The sequence below is a fragment of the Colossoma macropomum genome, unplaced genomic scaffold (genome assembly GCF_904425465.1).
Source record: "Colossoma macropomum unplaced genomic scaffold, Colossoma_macropomum, whole genome shotgun sequence".
In the NCBI taxonomy this organism is placed as follows: domain Eukaryota; kingdom Metazoa; phylum Chordata; class Actinopteri; order Characiformes; family Serrasalmidae; genus Colossoma; species Colossoma macropomum.
The window spans coordinates 3166341-3188287 of record NW_023494791.1 but is presented as its reverse complement, the minus strand read 5'-3'; positions in this window follow the sequence as shown (position 1 = coordinate 3188287).

Sequence of the window (21947 nt, the reverse complement as noted above, 5' to 3'; positions counted from 1 at the left end):
CCTGATGTAACTTTATTAATTCTAGGTACTAATAGTGAGCAGCACCTTGTGATCTAAGTAGATGTGATGGTTTATAATATGAGAGATGTTCACTCAGGTACTGAGGGGCGAGTCTGTTTATAGCTTTATACATCAGTAAAAGAACTGTTAACCTTCACACGTCTTCAGGGCTTTATATGGAATGTTGATGATGGGAAAATGATGTGTGTGCTTCACCACGTTCCTCTCTATGTTTCTCTAAAGTGGTGCATTTCTTCTCAAACCACCCATCAGATAAACAGCACTTAAAGCTTTCATCTCTGAGAGAGAGGAGAAAATCAAGCTGCTTCAGATCTGAAAACATCCACAGGTGTTTCTGTCCATCCTTCCACTGTGAGAAGACGACTCAGCGCTGTGAATCTGAAAGGATGTGTAGCTGTCAAGAAGAACCTCACTGAGAAAAGGAGACGGACACATCAAACAAAGAAGCTGAACGATGGACTGACCACCCCAGAGTCCAGACCTCAACACCACTGAATGTGTTTGATTACTTCAGAAAATGATCAACCAGCTTCTAAGACTGAACTTTGGAGGTGTGTCTGCAGATTCTTTGAGGAACTGAAAGTGAGTCTCCTGAAAAGAATGGAAGCTGGAATAAAGGTGAAGAGTGACACACTGAACACTCCAGACAGCTGAGATTAGATTTAGTTGTTGAGGTTCTGTGGGATTTTCTGTTAAATATATGTTTTTTTGTGGCGCTGAATAATGAAAAACCTGTACTTAATGGCTGTTCTGACTGGAAATAATGTCCTGCTTTTTCATTGCACCTTTAGGCTCAATCCCATTTCACCCCTCGCCCTTACCACTTAGCCCTACCCCTCTGTTTACATCTAGGGGTAGGGTGTCCCAATTCTTGTTGAGGTAGAGGGGTGGGGTGAAGTGTTGGGGCTACATGACCCTCCAAACGGAGGTTTTTCAGAGACTCCAAACAGAGAGTTATGAGGAAAAGAAAAACTGGCAAGATGGAGAACAAGAGACCAAAGAAACCCACAAATGTGAGAATTTTCTCTGTTAAAAATGACAAAATCCATTGCATTATCAGTTTAATGTTGTTTCAGTGTATTATGGTCGTTTTCTTCGTAACAAGCATACAAAATCGCTAATAGCATGCTAATGTCTCGTCAGCCAGCTAGCTAAATTTTTCCGTTCCACCTTAAATAGTCCAGCAGTACCAATGCATGAAGCGCCAGAATGTAACTGCTCCTCCATTTAAGGTGGAACGGGAAAATTCGAACAAGAAGCTGGTGAATATCTGACCTCAGCTTCATATCACTGAAGAATTAGGGGTGGGTGATAATAAATAATTGCCCCCCTCTTTGAAGGCATATGAGTCCCTAAATGTAACTAAAGCCCAGCAGTGAGGAGCTGAACTTTACCCTCCTCTGCTGTCACTGCAGACTGGCAGGGTCGCCTACAGAGCAGCGCTGGTAGCTGTTAATGAAGTGATGCTCTTTTTATCTGAGGGTCCCATTTCAGAGGAAGATTTCAACCACTACCCTGTAACTCAGTTCCAAGAGGCAAGGGGACACACAAAAACAAGGGGCAGGAGTAAAAATAAGAAATGGGACTGGGCCTTAGTGTCAACAAACTTGATTTTCACTGAAAAGCAGTTTCCCAACTGACAAACTTTCTGTCTAAAACTTCTGCCTGAGGCAAAAAACAACAACGACATAATCCCCATGAAGCCCTCAGTGGTCCCAGATTTACAGACTCCACCACAGAGTGATCATATCCTCAACACTTTAGAGCACAGCGTGTAGAATACGGAGTGGAAATGAACACACTGTTACGTTATTAGATACAATTATTAGATAATCCATTTGGAAATGATTAAATCATAAATATAATGAATTTCCAAAAAAGTTTTAATACGAAATGTTATCATCAATAAATATTACAATATTATTACATTATCTGTCAAGAAATGTTATTACATTATTAGAAACATGTTATTTTATTACATTTTCAATCAAGTTTAGTGCTAAATTTATTATGACTTTGATAGATTAATACATTACTGGGAAATGCAAATCTTGCTCTCTCTCTCTCCCTCTTTCTCTCTCTATCTCTCTCGCTCTGTCTCAGATCTTTGCACTCTCTATCTCTCTCTCTATATCTCGCTCTCTCTCAGAGCTTTACTCTCTCTTTCTATCTCTCTCTCTCTCTCTCTCTCCACCCCCCCCTCTCTCTCTCTCTCTCTATCTCTTGATCTTTCTCAGATCTTTGCTCTCTCTTTCTCTCTCTCTCCGCCCTCTCTCTCTCTCTCTCTTGGTCTCTTTTTCTCTGTCGCCCTTTCTTTCTCACCCCCTCCCGTCTCTCTCCCTCTCTCTCTCTAGGATCTGTACTCTCTATCTGTGTAATCTTTTCTCTCTCTTTTTCCCTCTTTCTCTAGAATCTTTGCTCTCTCTCTCTTTCTCTCTCTCTCTCTCTCTCTCTCTCTCTCTCTCTCCCTAGGATCTGTACTCTATATCTGTGTAATCTTTTCTCTCTCTTTTTCCCTCTATCTTTCTCTAGGATCTTTGCTCTCTCTCTTTCTCTATCTCTCCATCTGCATCTCTCTCTCTCTCTCTCTAGGATCTTTGCTCTCTCTCTCTCTCTCTCTCTCTCTCCTTCCTAAATGTACTGAAATGTTCCTGAACGTTCTTTTCTCTGTGTCTTTTCTCCTTGTTTGTTCGTGTTTATCTGTTTCCCGTATTTCTGAGCGCTGTTGTTCGCTCCCTCTGGTGCCGGTTGCGGCCTTGTGATGAATATCCACGCCTGGGTGAGAAAGCTAATTATTTACGATTGTATCCATGCTTGGGTGAAAAAGGTAATTATTTGTGATCAGGCAGGAGAGAGTCCTCTCGGTGAACGCGCCGCGCTCCCCCACCACTTCTAGAGAAGATGAGAAGAAGCAGCAATGCGGCAGTAAATCTTTTCAGACGTGCACACTTCACCTTTACACAAGGCAAAACGTGAAAATGTGAAACGGCCTGAGTGCAGGCCTGGCTCACAACTTAAGGATTCAAATAAATTAGGACGGAGTTTTAAACCCAGACCTTATCGGCAATGACCAGCTTCTGACCTGGCATCAGAAGATGAGACCTCTGCACTCCAAGCATACCTGGAGATGTGAAGGTTCAGCAGGCGTTTGCATTGTGCGACAGGTGTGCTCTGCTTTATCTGGTGCTTGTTCTGCTCATCCTTTAAGTTTAGGCTTTTCAAGAAGCTGTCGTTTTGCTCCTTTGCCCTCAGACTGTATAAGTGCCCTCTTGGACAGTTTGTATAGGAATTATCCTTTATATGGTCATTCTTCAAGATCCATTCCAGCAAAGCTCAGCTTAGTGTCGCCCCATGACCAGAGCTCATGAGTTGGCTTGGGTTCTACAAGCCCTTGGGTTCCCCCTCTGGTGCAGTACTGCTTACCTATGGTGACTGCCCAATAGTAACTCCAGTCTGTCTCTGATGCACATGAGCACAGAGCTGGAAATCCTGCCAATGCACTGATAATCTCTTAAGCCAGGTGTACACTGTGCGTTTAGAAACCTTGTTCTTTGGTGACTCACACTGTACGTTTGAATCGCCCCTCGTGTTCGGCCAAAGCCTGAGATTTCTATGCTCGCGCTGTACGAAAACACTCGGTCCGACTGACATGACGTGACATGGGTGCTCACAACGCACGTGAAATGCAGCCCCTACAGACTCTCTGTCTACAATAAAGCTGTTTCATTCAAAACAACACGCTACGCCTCCGATGTCCTCATCAAAACACTGGCTGAGTCTCAGATTGCTTCCTGCACCCACACAGTGCATCACATGTCTACTAAATAGCCTTCTGAGATTCAGCCGTGTGTGAGTTCCATACTGGACAAAAAGGGCACTATTTTGGTGTAGAAGGCAGATTTAGCCACTGACAAACTGCTACAGCAACTTTGCTAACTTGTGCCACACTGTGCACTGAAGCTGAAGAGCAGGCGGTCTACAGGCAGCTCTACGAAGACAAAACATCACTGTATTTATTTATACTTCTCAATTCAGCTCAGTCACAGTCGTTAACGGACACTGGTGCTGCAAATGTGGACTTCTTTGTCTCAGCGTAGGAGCGGTGGTGGTGATAGTGTGTGGTTTTGGGTGTGACTTTGAGAAATCAGTTTGTGAGGCTGCTCAGACTGTGAGACAAGCGACCTAAATTTCGGGCATGTCAGAAATCCATCCGATCGTCCGACTGCTCAATCGGAGCTCGTTTAGGTTAATCTGGCATCATTTCCCGTCTCACACTGCACAGCAAACGACGGCCGATGAAGCTGAAATTCGGCCCGATCGTGAAATTCAGTCGGCTCCGACCAAATCCGGCTTATAAACGGGCTAAAATCGCACAGTGTGGCTTTAAAGAGAGTTATTGTAAAATCAGGGATCTATGCCAGGCCCTGCCAGCCTCTTATAAAGTGGTATAAACTTCCACACTATGTGCTCATTCTCTAAACCTTCCACTCACACACCTCATTCATAAATATGGCTCTTTAAACAATCAGCGTCTGAAAAGTTCTTTATGCTTCACTGCAAAAAATTGTTGATATATCTAATCTGTAACATTCTGTCACTCTACACTACTCTATCTTTCCTAGTGCCGTGTGTTTTTGTGTACGTCTGCCATGTGCCTTTGCTTTCTTGTGCCATGTGCTTTTGTTGTTGTTTTGTTCTGCCTCCTCCCTGGTCCTGCCCTGTTGTTACCTGCTCCACCTGCCTGTACTCTGTAGTCCCGCCCTCTCATTAGTCCCATGTGTTCCTTGTTTCCCCTCAGTGTATTTATACCCCAGTGTTTGCTCAGTCAGTTTGTCTTGCATTGTCTATGTACCCTGTTTCTTGTTTTCAATGGTCTTAGGTTTTGTTTCTGGTTTAAAGGTTCTCTGCAGGTACATTTCTAGTTCATCAAGGTACAAACAATGTAAATGTTCCGTCAAAGGTACACCAGTGGTTTTAAAGTCCATTTGGGCTCCTTCAGGGCCAGAGCTCTGCAGAGATGAGCATTCTGCCTAATCTAACATTCTGATTTGACACAGTTAACACTGATGAGTTTAATCAGGGGTGTTTAATGAGGCAGACTGCTGAGCTGTGGCCCAGGAGGGCTCGAGTTTGACACATGTGACCTGAAAGAAGCAAAGAACCTAAAAGAATGATACACTGTTAGAAATAAAGGTTCTGTTCAGGTACGTTTTTTGTTTATCAAGGTACAAACAATGTAAATGTTCCCTCAAAGGTACAACAGAGGTTTTAAGGTCTGATTGTGAACCTTAAATAAGTTTCTCCAGGTGAAAAGTTCGTATTTGTACCTTTTCATAACCGAATGTTTTAAACAGAACAGTAAAATAAAAGCCTGGAGACGAGACGGGGTGTGTGGAGTCAGTACAGCTTAGAACACATCATTTCAGTGGATTATGGTTCAGTTACGTTCCCTGACTAAAGGTACTGAGATGAACCATTGAGGGTTCCACCCCAGTGGCTGTTTCATACCTTTATTTCTGAGAGTGTATGTACAGTCTGAGAAAGAGCCAGAAAAGCTTAAGGTGGCGGAACGTGACACGTGAAAACAGAAACCAACAACCAACATTCAAATACAGTTTCTATATTTAATGAATTTAAATTATCTGTTATAAAAATTGTTCCTGAGGTAGGGAATGAAAATGATTCAGGCTACTCCCTCAAATGGAAATTGCCACCCCAGAATGAGACCTGGCACCTAAGTGCCACAGCAGCTAGACAGGAGATATCGAGACTTTTCTGCATTTTGCAGCAAAATAAATTAGTAAAACCGTCAACAACAATAAAAAAATGATAAAGATGTCAAAACAGGAATTCTGTGGTTCATGGCCGCTATCAAGCAACATACAGTTTAAACACATTGTGCTAAATGTACATGTTCCGTGTGGTCTATAGGTTTGAAGCCATCACAAGTTAGAAAACTGTGGAGGGTAAACAAATGTAACATTCTCTTTCACAAATGATCTTTTAAGAACAAAGGGACTGATTTATTTATCCATTTGCTAAATGGCTGTCTATAGAGCTGGGTTAATAGCAGGTATAAGCCTATTTTAGTGGTTTGCTGTCACGCTTCCCTCCGTTCCCAGTGTCACTGCTTCCCAGCCTCCGGACTTCATCTCCCAGAACACCTCATCTGATCACATGACTGCAGATCTCCCTCACATGACTCTTCACCATTCAGCTTCACCTGATTACTGATTCACGTCACCTGTTTCTTGTTCCATATGATCTGTTAGTTTAGTATATAAGCCCAGGCTTTAGCATAGGGTCTTTGAGAAGTATTGCCTTTGTATCACCGGGCCTTACCGGGCCTTACCGGGCCTTACCGGGCCTTACCGGGCCTTACCGGGCCTTACCGGGCGATTTCTGGTGACCTTTTTTTCTAAATATTGGACTCTGTTTTTTGGACTTCCCTCACGATTACTGTTTTCATGTTCTAGCTTTTGACTTTGGACTGGTTGACCCTGATTTTGGATGCTCCTTTTGGTCTGCAAGCATCTGAATTCCGTCCGAACCTGACCTTTGCAGTGCTACTTGCTGTAGCACACATCACTGTCACACAGAGTTAGTACTTATTTAAGCAACTGCCTAATTTTCCATCTAACAAAAAGCCATGTTTCAGTTATCAAATTAGCAATGCCATTAAATCTCAGCACTGATTTGATGCAGTTGTCAGAACTTGAAGCTTGTAACTGAATATTTCTGAAGGGGCCTAATTATAGCCTGTTAGCCTAGCAGGTCAGCCTACTTTAATGTCATATTTTCTGAAATATAGTGTGTTTTAAATCATTTTGTAGGTAGTCGGTATATGTTAGTGGCAAATATCAAGATTAAACCATGAGGTAAAGTTAAATCAGAGACAAATGCAACTGGTTAAGCAGCTAACAGGTTTGCTATGAACATATCAGTTAGTAGAGAAGTGAGCAGACAGCTGCCTTCCTGGACCAAAACCCTTATAGTTGGTAGTGTGAAAAAGAATTTAATTTTAATTTCGAGGTGCTGAGGCAAGGAGGATAACATAGCATTCATCTTTCATCTTAAAACTTTTCTGAAAGTCAAGCTGGAGGCATGTTGCTGTTTCTGGTCAGGGAGCGCCCGGCTAGACAAACTAGCATAGACCAGCACATAGTTACTGTCCGAAAAACAAATAAATAAAAAAGAAGGAGCTCCATTTTTTTTCCAGTTTTCATCATTTGAGCAGAGCCTTTGCACTATATTGTGTGAAGAATTCATGATGAGTGGACAAACAGAAGTGCTCTAAAATTGCCCGAAATAAAACGCAGAGAAAAAAAACAAAAAAACAAAAAAAACTTTGCCTTCTACTGTAAAGTTTCCATTTGAAAGATACTTTTTGTTTGGACAGCGGTGATGTGTTCTGTTCTGGATGCTAGTTTGCTGGTCAGCAGCAATGGAAGTGATTAAGGTGATCACTAGCAAAACCAACATAAGCAGTGCTGTGGATGCTGCTATGCTGGTGTGCAGCATAAAAGATGGCTGACTCCCTTGGTGGTACCTTAACTACTGAACTAAGCATCTCTCTGAGACACGTCCTTTGTCTGTTCACACTGCAAAAAATGGCATCTTGGTTAGTTAAACTGCCTTAAGTCTAGTTGATAAATCTAAAATTCCTCATGATGCTATTATTGTAAGCTTATAATAAGACTGTATAACTTATTTCTAAATGTTTTTTACTTGTACTGAGCAATTTTTTAAAGTAAAATTATCTCACTATATTGGCAGATAATTTTGCTTTTTTTTTTAAAGAAAAATGCCTGAAAAAGCGACATTTTCTGCCAATATAGTGAGACAATTTTACTTTAATGCTACTACTACGAATTACTTTAAACAAGTAAAAACATCTAGAAATAAGTTATATAATCTTATAATATTCATACAACCATATCAAATTATTAGATATTTCGATTGGATTTAAGATGATTTCTCTTGTTAAGATATGACTTTTTGCAGTGAATGCGTGTTCCTTTGACCCTTGCATCTTTTTATGTGCCTTTATGTTTGTTAAATCTTTGTTTTTGTCAGTCAAACCTGCATTTGCATCCTGCCTCAACTTCTTCCCATTCGTGACCGTATCACACGTTGAAAATCACATACAAAACACTTTAAACAGCCGAAATATACAGAGACCTAAATACAAAATGTGGAATTTATGCAAAGTTCATTTGAACAGCAATCTCACTCGTAAACCTAAAGGGGAATCCTACTATTTTTTCAAAATTTCTGAATAATTCAGTCCTTGAGATGTAAACAGATTCATACAGAATGGTTTGACATGAAACGTTTCACTGTAGAGAAACTTACAGACCCTGATTTCTTTTCAGTGGTGGTGATAGGAACCAGGGGTCGCCATGACTACAACACAAATATAGACATTTTATTTACTATCCAAAACCACCAGTGAACCAACACGAGTCTTCTGAGTTTATATGGAATGTTGATGATGGAAAATAGTGTAAAAAATCTGAAATAATGAGTTTTTCGGGGGGAATATTTTGCCTCACAACACCCTGCATGTACGTCTCTACCATGAATAGATTAAAATAAATGGATTCAAATACATTTTAAGCCAAAACTTAATCATAAACTATCATAAAACAGCGTCTCAGACATCAGGCTGTGCATATCTATTGATTTAATGTAGTAACTTTCTGTGAGGGAGCTTTTAGAGGTGGACGTCTGGTTCCTATCACCACCACTGTGAACAGTTCTGACTCGGTAAGTTTCTCTAGAACGGAGCGTTTCACACCAAACCACTCTGAACCACTCTGTTTACATCTCAACCATTTAATTATGTAGAATTTTTGAAAAATCGGTGGTGTACCCCTTTTATAGCTGTTCACAAGTACTTGCTTGAGCTTTTATCCACCTCTGATTGTGTGCAAATTTATAGAGAGAACTGTAGGATCTACAACTGTGTCAAACAGCATAGTTCATATGAACTTTTGTATTTTTTATTTATCTCCTGGCTGTCCTGAAACTCTCGCATGTCATTGATGTGGGCTAATCCATTCAGGGTCGTGCCCTTTTGTGAGGCTGTAGCCCTTCAGGAAACACAGGTCATCAGAAGACCAAAAGGCTGAAGTTACATAAATTGCTGGAAAGACACCAAATCCTGGGCAGCACAGGGCTCGACTGTTCGCTCATGAGCACAACATTTTATCTGGAACTGCTGGTGGGCTGCTGAGAGATGACTGCACAACCTGCTGCATTTCTTTGCCCTCCAGCTTTGAGTTAACAGAACACTAGATAACGGAGGAAGTGAAGGAAGTGCGTAGGCTACATCAGACAGCTCCTGATACAAAGCATCATTATGTGGAATATGAACACCACTAACTGATAAAAGAAGCGGCTCATATTTACTTACAAATGGCTACTGTGATCACACACACACCCAGAGGACAACTTCACTGGTGATTCTATTAAAATGAATTAGGAGATACAGTATCAAACAAAAAGGAGACATGAGATACTTCAACTCTCTGTTCTAGTTATTCACAGCATCAAAAATCGATAAGGATCTTAGTGTTGGATCAAAAACAGCTGAGATCCTGTCTTTAGTTATATATGTAATATACGAGCAGCAGGAGAGACTTCACATAAGGTCTACCTTGTCTTCAATCTGAACTTGTTGTTATGTAGAAGAAACTACAGAGATACATTGTATGGCCATCACACCTACATGAGCTTGTTGGACATCCCATTTAAAAACCATGGGCAGTAACATGGAGTTGGTCTCCCTTTGCAGCTATAACAGCTCTCCACTCTTCTGGGAAGCTTTCCAAGATTTTGGAGTGTGTCTGTGGGAATTTTTTGCCCATTCAGTCAAAAGAGGGGCCAGTGAGTGGAAGTAAAGGGAAGTGTCTCTAATAAAGTGGCCAGTTAGTGGAAGTACAAGGTAGGTGTTTCCAATAAAGTGGCTAGTTAGTGGAAGTACAAGGTAGGTGTTTCCAATAAAGTGGCTAGTTAGTGGAAGTACAAGGTAGGTGTTTCTAATAAAGTGGCCAGTTAGTGAAATCAAAAAGTAGGTGTTTCCAATAAAGTGGCTAGTTAGTGGAAGTACAAGGTAGGTGTTTCTAATAAAGTGGCAAGTGAGCTCAAGCACAAGGTACATGTTTCTAATAAAGTGGCCAGTGAGTGAAAGCAAAGGGAAGTGTCTCTAATAAAGTGGCCAGTTAGTGGAAGTACAAGGTACATGTTTCCAATAAAGTGGCTAGTTAGTGGAAGTACAAGGTAGGTGTTTCTAATAAAACGGCCAGTGAGTGGAAGCACAAGGTCGGTATTTCTAATAAAGTGGCCAGTTAGTGAAATCAAAAAGTAGGTGTTTCCAATAAAGTGGCTAGTTAGTGGAAGTACAAGGTAGGTGTTTCCAATAAAATGGCCAGCGGGATGGAAGCACAAGGTAGGTGTTTCTAATAAAGTGGCCAGTTAGTGGAAGCACAAGGTCGGTGTTTCTAATACAGCGGCCAGTGAGCACAAGCACAAGGTAGGTGTTCCTAATAAAGTGGCTGGTCAATGGAGGTACAGGGTAGGTGTTTCCAAAAAAGTGGCCAGTTAGTGTAAGTACAACGTAGATGTTTCTAATAAAGTGGCCAGTAAGGAAGGAACACTTTGCAAATATATCCTATACCTGCTGCACTAATACATTTATTAACCGCTCTGACATTTTTCTGCTGTCAGTTGGTAATTTCGGATCTGGTCCAGCTGTGACACTTTCCTGATTTGGGATTTTAATCTGGATTGTGGGACGTTTGTCCAATCAGATACTGTGGTCTTACATGTTGGAAACCTCTACCAAGATAAGTATGATTTGACAAACAGCCTAAATCAATGCTTGCTGCTCTAATCTGCAATGATGCACACAGGAGATACTGTCTGAGCTTCATCTTGCGTTGTTATTCCGGCAGAGCAATCACATAGATTTATTCAACTGTTAAAGGAATAGGCCAACTTAAAGCTGCACTATGTAAGAGAGAAGTAGCGTCACTTCTTTCAGGAAAATAAAAACAGGCTAAAATATGGGAAGTAATCATTTAAAGTCAGAGGTGTCAGGTTGGGTGTTTTACACACCACAACATATGTCTTTAAGTATTAATGTCACACACACATTCACGTGCATCCTCGGAAGAGGCATTCTTCACCAAGTTTTGACTGAGTTCTCTTTGAATTCTCTTTCAATCATCAGATTCATCCACTTGGGGTAGGGGACCGAATCACAACCCGCGTTATAAAATGTTTTTCTGCATATTGCGTGCAATTACACATTTCCACCACAGAGGTCTCCAAATCACCAGAACTTGAATAGTGTAGCATTAACAAAAGTTTGACTTGCCTTTTAAGGTAAATTTAACAAGATATGCAAAAATCAATAAAATCCCCTTAGACCCCAGAGGGTTAAAGGCTCTTGCATATAATCATATATTTCATATCAAAATGCTCCGTTATCTTCATCAATACTTTCCAAAACTGTTGCAGCAACTTCAGCAGCTGTAAACTCTCTGCACGCTGTTTCACATGAGTCTCCGATGTGGACTGAACGAAGAATGAAGGGTTTCCGGCGTGATGGTCAGTCCTTAGTGATCTCCTGAGTGTCCATTGGTCAGTTTCACACAGACACACGAATCCACCAGCTCCACATGGTGAGAGGCAGATGACGTGTATCTCAGCCCCTCTTCATAGGCTCATAACTCCGGATGTGAGTCTCATGATAAGATGTAATGGAAAGGGCGACTCTACAGATTCAGGAAGTGTTTGAACTGGATTTCTGCACTGGATTATCACAAAGAGAGAGAAGCATATAAAGAAACATCGGATTTGATGTGTAGGCGAGTTCATGGACCCCAGAGGGTTAAAACATTTTTACAGTGTAGGAAGCATCCAAAGGAGACAATGCTAGCTGAGTCTCACACAGTTTTATTATCCAGTAGCTGAGTTAGCAGTAATTATCTAAAGTACTACTTTAATTATATATCTTTCTTTAGCATATTTTGAGAGAACTAATGGATAGAGGGCTTAAGCCTTTTCTAGAGGGGTCTGAGGACATGTTCCCCCAGGAGAAATAATTAAAAAAGTGACAAAATATATGTTCCCCATGAACTTCTAGAGTAGTAATAGGCATAAAATTGATTTACTCATATCTTTTTGGTCAAGTTGGCACAAACTAGACCTGTTTCTTCATCATACGTATCAGATACAGATCCAGTATGACTTGCTATCCATCCACACATCAAGCAAAAATACTACACTGCTATAAGCTGCAGGTCCTGAACATGTTATTGACAGAATTTTAAGATTAGTGACATTTGACAGCCGAAAAATGAACTTTTCTCTAGTTTTTTTTTTATTTATTCTCACAAATGAGGATATATTAAGCGAATAACATTTTACAAATCCAATATTCCTTTTATCTGAAGGCTTAAAGATCTCCCACTTACTTTCTAATGAGTTCCTCATCACTAACTTCCATTAGACCTGCTCCTTCAGCCCTGTCAGGCTCCTTCAGCTTCTTTCTCTCCCTCCATGTGTTTAATAGCACATTCTTTTTATTAAACTATGTTGAAGAACTCAAAGCTTAATGAGAGATCAGTCTTCACATCTGACTGGCCTTCAGCAGAGCTGCCGCCTCTCCTAGAGAAATTTCGTCAGTGTTGCACAGCCTATCATCTTTTCTTTACTGCAAGTAAACCTACATTTAGCTAACAAGCAGGTAACAGCAGAGTAATTTGCCAAAAGTTCATATTGTAGGTTGGTTTCTTTCTTTACTCTGTAACTACTTAATATGTATTTATCACACATTTTGCATAAGAGTTAGGTCTGTTCTTAGTACTTGCAACAGGAAAAAAATCACTTGAATATATAAGACCATGCAAAAGTCTAGAACCCTTTATTTATTTAATTTCGAGTCAAAAAGTCCATTAAGTTATTTATGTTCCGCATTGAGGAAAAAAGGAAACATTTGTTTTTAACATATATAACAAAATTACACAGAAGCCTCAACAACTAACGGTAGGTGTTTCTAATAAAGTGGCCAGTGAGCGCAAGCACAAGGTAGGTGTTTCTAATAAAGTGTCCAGTGAATGGAAGCACAAGATAGGTGTTTCTAATAAAGTGGCCAGTGAGCGCAAGCACAAGGTAGGTGTTTCTAATAAAGTGGCCAGTGAGTGCAAACACAAGGTAGGTGTTTCTAATAAAGTGTCCAGTGAATGGAAGCACAAGATAGGTGTTTCTAATAAAGTGGCCAGTGAGTGGAAGCACAAGGTAGGTGTTTCTAATAAAGTGGCCAGTGAGCGCAAGCACAAGGTAGGTGTTTCTAATAAAGTGGCCAGGGAGCGCAAGCACAAGGTAGGTGTTTCTAATAAAGTGGCCAGTGAGTGGAAGTACAAGGTAGGTGTTTCTAATAAAGTGGCCAGTGACTGGAAGCACAATGTTGGTTTCTAATAAAGTGGCCAGTGAGTGGAAGCACAAGGAAGGTGTTTCTAATAAAGTGGCCAGTGTGTGGAAGCAGAATGTAGGTGTTTCTAATAAAGTTGAACATGAGTGCAGAAAAAACTAAGAGTTTGTTTGAAGGGATCGTTGTGAATGTATCCTATAATTACTGCCTGTTAACTGATGTGTTTATAGATCCAGTCTGAGCTGGTCATGACACTTTCCCGATCAGGATGTTAAAATGGACAGTGTAATCCCTGCTCAGTCAGAGAGGTGTTTTTGTTGTGTCTTCTGAAGATGGTAGTGGGCGTTGAGGTTGAAATGGCTGCATGTGTCCCATCCCCTGTCCCTCTCTCAGAATCAATGGTGCCCTTTTTTGATGGGCTCTAAATGCTTAATTTGCAGCTGTGCAAAACAGGCAAATGTATCTTTGGAGGGCACATTTTGGTCGTATCTGTAAATTCACAAAAGCACCAGCCTGAGGACATTGATTAAGGTGTTTTTGGTTCATGTAATGAGACAGAAACACTTGAATATTAGATTTTATAATTAAAATCACATCTGCATGCAGAATGTCACAGTATTAGAATATCCGAACTCTGCAGAAACGCCCCGACAAAGCCCCTTTGAAACATCTCATCTCCTGTTTTTACCAAAGTCTTATGCCACTGGTTACCTACATATGATTACCTGTGACTTAATAATCTTTATGCACACGAGAGAAGGAGGGGAAGAGAGAGAGAGGAAGAAAGCATGTATGCCATTAGATACCCTACAACATTATCTAGGTCGCACTTCTGTCTTCCTCCGAGTGAGACAGTTGCTCCTTGTCTCGTCCCAGTAGCACAGTGACACTTCTTCCAATAGACTGCCTGAAGAGCTCTTTCCAAAAGAGCTGCTCTGCTGTCTGATGTTTTTTCAGTTACGGTAGCTGGGAGATGTCTGTGCCTCCTACAAACCTCTGGCCTGTGACACAACTTTGTTCTAAACACATCCCCCTTTTATCTGAGACGGGGTGTTGGTGTTCCTCAAAAGCGCAGGCGTCCTTTCGGGATCTGAGACAGATCTCGGGATCTGGGCTACAGCAGGGGGCTTCTTCTTTCAGACTGGGTTGGAAAGCAGTCCAATTTCGTGGAGTCTCAGCTCGCTTTAAAATCTATTATTATTGATGTTCCACCCTCAAACACGATGTTCCCCTCTAAAGAACACAATTATGGAATGTAGCGTATGAAACAGTTACACGAAGTTGGTTGAGTCATTTCTTACTTTGAAAAATGATGGGTTATTTTTTTCTACCAACATGCTGTGCTGAGGCTTTTGGGTCATTTTGTTGTGTTGTGGACACTTTGCTGGGTACTTTTTTGGGCAGTTTTTAGGGAAGCCAGCTGCTTTTGACTGTGTCACAATAATGACCCATCAAGGGTTCATTTTCAAAGCGTAACAGAGCCAGTTACAGCAGAGTTGGTTAAACAGCTTCTTATGTAGTTCATCACTGACAACCATTGAATATAGAAACGTCGCTCAGCGCTGCCCTCTAAAGGCGTCATTAACGAACATCAAATAAACAAACGTCGCTCAGCGCCGCCCTCTAAAGGCATCATTAACAACCATCAAATAAACAAACGTCGCTCAGCGCCGCCCTCTAAAGGTGTCATTAACAAACATCGCTCAGCGCCGCCCTCTAAAGGCATCATTAACAACCATCAAATAAACAAACGTCGCTCAGCGCCGCCCTCTAAAGGCGTCATTAACAACCATCAAATAAACAAATGTTGCTCAGCGCCGCCCTCTAAAGGCGTCATTAACAACCATCAAATACACAAACGTCGTTCAGCGCCGCCCTCTAAAGGCGTCATTAACAACCATCGAATACACAAACGTCGTTCAGCGCCGCCCTCTAAAGGCGTCATTAACAACCATCGAATAAACAAACGTCGCTCAGCGCCGCCCTCTAAAGGCATCATTAACAACCATCGAATAAACAAATGTCGCTCAGCGCCGCCCTCTAAAGGCATCATTAACAAACATCGAATAAACAAATGTCGCTCAGCGCCGCCCTCTAAAGGCGTCATTAACAAACATCGAATACACAAACGTCGCTCAGCGCCGCCCTCTAAAGGCGTCATTAACAAACATCGAATAAACAAACGTCGCTCAGCGCCGCCCTCTAAAGGCGTCATTAACAAACATCAAATAAACAAATGCCGTTCAGCGCCGCCCTCTAAAGGCGTCATTAACAAACATCAAATAAACAAATGCCGTTCAGCGCCGCCCTCTAAAGGCGTCATTAACAAACATCAAATAAACAAATGCCGTTCAGCGCCGCCCTCTAAAGGCGTCATTAACAAACAACAAATAAACAAACATCTCTCAGTGCCGCCCTCTACAGGCGTCATTAACAACCATCGAATAAACAAACGTCACTCAGCGCCGCCCTCTAAAGGCGTCATTAACAACCATCGAATAAACAAACGTCGCTCAGCGCCGCCCTCTAAAGGCGGCATTAACAAACATCGCTCAGCGCCGCCCTCTAAAGGCGTCATTAACAACCATCAAATAAACAAATGTTGCTCAGCACCGCCCTCTAAAGGCGTCATTAACAACCATCAAATAAACAAATGTTGCTCAGCTCCGCCCTCTAAAGACGTCATTAACAAACATCGAATAAACAAATGTCGCTCAGCGCCGCCCTCTAAAGGCGTCATTAACAAACATCGAATACACAAACGTCGCTCAGCGCCGCCCTCTAAAGGCGTCATTAACAAACATCGAATAAACAAATGTCGCTCAGCGCCGCCCTCTAAAGGCGTCATTAACAAACATCAAATAAACAAATGCCGTTCAGCGCCGCCCTCTAAAGGCGTCATTAACAAACATCAAATAAACAAATGCCGTTCAGCGCCGCCCTCTAAAGGCGTCATTAACAAACATCAAATAAACAAATGCCGTTCAGCGCCGCCCTCTAAAGGCGTCATTAACAAACATCAAATAAACAAATGCCGTTCAGCGCCGCCCTCTAAAGGCGTCATTAACAAACAACAAATAAACAAACATCTCTCAGTGCCGCCCTCTACAGGCGTCATTAACAACCATCGAATAAACAAACGTCACTCAGCGCCGCCCTCTAAAGGCGTCATTAACAACCATCGAATAAACAAACGTCGCTCAGCGCCGCCCTCTAAAGGCGGCATTAACAAACATCGCTCAGCGCCGCCCTCTAAAGGCGTCATTAACAACCATCAAATAAACAAATGTTGCTCAGCACCGCCCTCTAAAGGCGTCATTAACAACCATCAAATAAACAAATGTTGCTCAGCTCCGCCCTCTAAAGACGTCATTAACAACCATCAAATAAACAAACGTCACTCAGCGCCGCCCTCTAAAGGCGTCATTAACAACCATCAAATAAACAAATGTTGCTCAGCACCGCCCTCTAAAGGCGTCATTAACAACCATCAAATACACAAACGTCGTTCAGCGCTGCCCTCTAAAGGTGTCATTAACAAACATCAAATACACAAACGTCGCTCAGTGCCGCCCTCTAAAGGCGTCATTAACAACCATCGAATAAACAAACGTCGCTCAGCGCCGCCCTCTAAAAGTGTCATTAACAAACATCGAATAAACAAATGTCGCTCAGCGCCGCCCTCTAAAGACATCATTAACAAACAACAAATAAACAAACGTCTCTTAGTGCCGCCCTCTACAGGCGTCATTAACAAACATCAAATAAACAAACGTCACTCAGCGCCGCCCTCTAAAGGCATCATTAACAAACAACAAATAAACAAACGTTGCTCAGCACCGCCCTCTAAAGGCGTCATTAACAACCATCGAATAAACAAACGTCACTCAGCACCGCCCTCTAAAGACGTCATTAACAAACATCAAATAAACAAACGTCACTCAGCGCCGCCCTCTAAAGGCGTCATTAACAACCATCAAATAAACAAATGTCGCTCAGCGCTGCCCTCTAAAGGCGTCATTAACAACCATCAAATAAACAAACGTCGCTCAGCGCCGCCCTCTAAAGGCGACATTAACAACCATCAAATAAACAAATGTCGCTCAGCGCTGCCCTCTAAAGTCATCATTAACAACCATCAAATACACACATAGACTCTGGATGTATCTGGTATAGCACTTATTTCAAATGAAGATTCCTTTCTTTACTAGTGCTGCCTGTGCACTTCATAACGAAGAGCATGTGATAATAAACCTGGACTAACCGAGCAGCTTGCTTCTGTTTATCAGTCTGTTTCACTGATCTGTTTGTACGTTTGTTTCTTTCTCAGCTTGTCAGTATATTCGTGTAAGAGCACAGTCATATTAGGATGTTTTTTCTACGTTTCTTTGTTAGTCAGTGAGCATAAGAAAGATAGATAGAGAGAAAGAGAGTGCGAGAGAAGAGACTTAGCACTGAAGCACATTCAGTGTGATATTAAAATATGCAAATTCTCAGCAATCTAATATAGACTTGCTCATCAGCAAACAGAAAGACACTAAGACTTTATGTGAAAACAAAGAACTTCAGTGAAAAATGCTAATTCCTCGCTGTTGCAGCGGAACCGAAGTTGTTCAAAGCTGTTGTTTTTAGCCACTTGTAGACTTTCTATGCTTTTGAGGCAAGAAATTCTTACCCTGAGGCAGAATGGACCTTATCCTCCAGCCATGACAAAGGCATTTCATCAGAACTGTGGAGAGAGACGCTGCACTGAATCAGCAATGGGCCTCAGCAGCTAAACCCACATTGCATTGCACCTTCCTGAGGAATTCATTTCTCATTTAACATGTCAAATGAAAGGGACACTGCATGTGGTCAGCTGAGAGGCATATCAAAAACCCTGCCAAAACCTTCATTAGTATGTAAGCGCAGATCTCACTTATCAAAAGGTGTTAACACAGGATAAGGAGGGAGAGCAGCGAAGGCACGGCTTCACTCTGGACAACAACTGGCAATGTAAGGTTTATATTCAGTAGATAAATGGAATCTATGTTGTTTATTCCAACTGTCAGATATCATCAAAATGTCTGAACTGTAGCTACATTTACTGATAAAGCATTAGACACATACTGTATACAATAGCTTTCACAACATCATGTCTCCAAAATGGGAACTTTACAGGAAAACTGTAAACTGTCATGCATGTTAAATGAAAAATTCCATCAAGATTTTCTGCATAATTAAATGTTTGAGATGTAAACAGAGTCGCTCTGAGTGGTTTGGTATGAAACGCTCCGTTCTGAAACTTACCGGGTCAGAGTTGTTCACAGTGGTGGTGATAGGAACCAGACGTCCACCTCTAAAAGCTCCCTCACAGAAAGACCTTTTGTGATTGCTTTGAGAAAGTTTTGACTTGAAATGTACTTTTTTTTAAGTCCATTCTTGGTGGAGGGATACACGCAGGGGGTTGTGAAACAAAACAGTCCCCAAAGATTTTCAGATTTTCTCTGAGACATTGGTTTATGATAGTTTTGACAAGGAGGGATGCATGCAGGCAAAATAGTCCCCAAAAAATTATTTTTTTTTTTAGATTTTCCACTATTTTAACATCATCAACATTCCATATAAAAACACATGTGAGTTCCTGTCACCACCACTGCAAAGAAATCCAAAGAGTCGGTTAAGCTTCTCTGCAGTGAACTTTTCTTTACATCTGAATTATGCAGAAATTATGAAAAAGTTATATATATATATAATCTCATTATACCATGGTTTTGGGATGTTTTTGGCCTTTGTATATATATATATATAAACACAATGATATATGATCCAAAATAGTCCCCAAAGAACTTATTATTTCAGATTTTCCACCATCATCTACATTCTATATAAACTCAGAAGACTCGTGTAGGTTCACTGGTGGTTTTGGATGGTAAATAAAATGTCTATATTTGTGTTGTAGTCATGGCGACCCCTGGTTCCTATCACCACCACTGTAAAGACATCTGAGCCTCTACACCAAACTTCTCTGAATGACTGTTTAATTATGCCGAAAATTTGAAAAATTTGTGAAGATCCCTTCTATTCTAATAAAATATGTTTAAAGCATTTTTATTCATTCATTCATCATGAAATGCTGGAAGCTGGTGTTTTCAAATAGTCTAAAAAATTAAAATTAGAAAATATTTTGATATGAGGTAACAGTATTCTTGCACTGATAGTCCTACAACAGGCAGGTCGAGGCTGTGCATGACGGAAACCTTCAGCCGGGCGGTCTGTGCTCCAGATTTGAATTCAGTTCAATTGTATAACAGTTTCTACAACATGCATTGTGCCAAAGCAGCTTTACAGAAATCCAGGTCCAGACCTTTAACAAACATATCACAGTGTCAGGAGAAACCCTCTAAGAGCCTAAAGAAGAACCACAGAGTGGAACCAAGTCTCAGAGATAAACCCCTCCCTTAATTATTATAATAAACAAAGTTTTGCTTCATTATTTTTAGACTCCATGAAAAGGCATACGCACATGCTAGTAGGATGTGCTGGAACCGTTATGTATCCAAAATAGGACACAGGTAATTTGCCACAGATGGAATCGAGTCTGTTGCTTTTCAGATGACAGATGAGCCTGAATTCTGCTGCTGCTGTTGTAACGGTTGGGTTCGTGAACCATGTTAGGATCATGGAGACAGTTTTGGTGTCTACCAGGTCTTTCAGGTAGTTGTTGTGAGTCCCATTTTCTCTGCAGTTCCAGTTTTGGAAAGTCCTGTTTTTCACTCATTTTCCTTCGACTTTCTCCTTCCTTATGCAAGTGGAGTGTCTTATATTGAATCTCCTCAGAAAGATCTGGAAAATGAATAACTTACTGACAGTTTTGACTGGATGTTAATAAATGAGGGGCGATGTCTGACTGTAAGTCATATTTAAGTCATGTTCCTTCAGTATGATCAATATATATTTTCGATTCTCAGTATCCTTAAAACATTTATGTCTAATGTCTTTTTATGTCTGAATCAGGCTGTGTCCTATAGCGGTGTATGCACTGCAGACTGATATTCTACTGGGGCTTAAGCCTAATCCCCTTTCAGCCCTCACCCCTACCACTTAGCCCTACCCCTCTGTTTTGCATGTTCACGTCTAGGGGTAGGGTGTCCCAATTCTCGTTGAGATAGAGGGGGAGGGTGAAGTGTTGGGGCTACATGACCCTCCAAACGGAGGTTTTTCAGAGACTCCAAACAGAGAGTTATGAGAAAAAAAGAAAAACCAGCAAGATGGAGAACAAGAGACCAAAGAAACCCACAAATGTGAGAATTTTCTCTGTTAAAAAATTATGATAACCATTGTTTTATCTCAGTTTAATGTTGTTTCAGTGTATTATGGTCGTTTTCTTCATAACAAGCATAAAAAATCACTAGTAGTATGCTAACGTCTCGGTAGCTAGCTAGCTAAATTTCCTGTTCCACCTTAAATAGTCCAGCAGTTCTGACGCCTGAAGCGCCAGAATATAACTGCTGTTCCATTTAAGGTGGAACGGGAAAATTCGAACGAGAAGCTGAATATCTGACTTCAGCTTCATATCACTGAAGAATTAGGGGTAATAAATAATTGCCCCCCTCTTTGAAGGCATATGATGCCTCCTGTTTTGTAGAGAAGATTTTGACCACTATCCCTTGCAGCTCAGTTCCAAGGGGCAATGAGACACTCGAAAACAAGGGGTAGGGGTAAAAATGAGAAATGGGATTGGGCCCTAATGTTGCTCTGGAGCAACAAAATGCAAAGTACTATTTAACCCCATAAAACCCCATGTTTATTACATACTAAGACTTATTATCAGCCCATCAGTGTGTGTAACTGGTGGATTTGTGGGTCTGTCTACAGTCACAACATTGACCCCACTGTAAATTAAAACGTGAAGGATTGATTCCTCTGCCACTTATTAATGTTACGTCCCTAGAACGTATGTTTTGTTTTGCTTGTTCTCTCTCTCTCTCTCTCTCTCTCTCTCTCTCTCTCTCTCTCTCTCTCTCTCTCTCTCGCTTATTAAGAACCTTCTCAGGAGTGTGACTGGTTGGAGTCTCGTGAGAACACGTTCACTGATTGGCTGGCTGTGGGTGTGTGGGGTATGTCCAGAGACCCTTATAGTGAGGAGAATTTCCACTCTGTAATGTCTTCCTGGTTTCTCAAACACTAGAGGGCGCTCCGAGCGAGTCCAAAATCAATGGGTTAATATGGAGCATTTGAGCAAAATCATAGTTTATAAATGCTTAAACATTTTTAATGTAAAAGAATACATTAATATCCCTGAACACAGAGCAGCATAAAACATTTTAACACTGCTGTTATATTATTAACAGCTTTTAAACTCGAGTTATAGGAGTTTAAAACGGCGCCTCATGTACGTTCATGACGTCTGTGAGCGCGAACAGCCAATGAGCTGCTCCGCTCGCCGACCAATCAGCTCTCAGTAGCAGTAATGCCAACGATCTGCTGCCCAAAACCCGTTTGC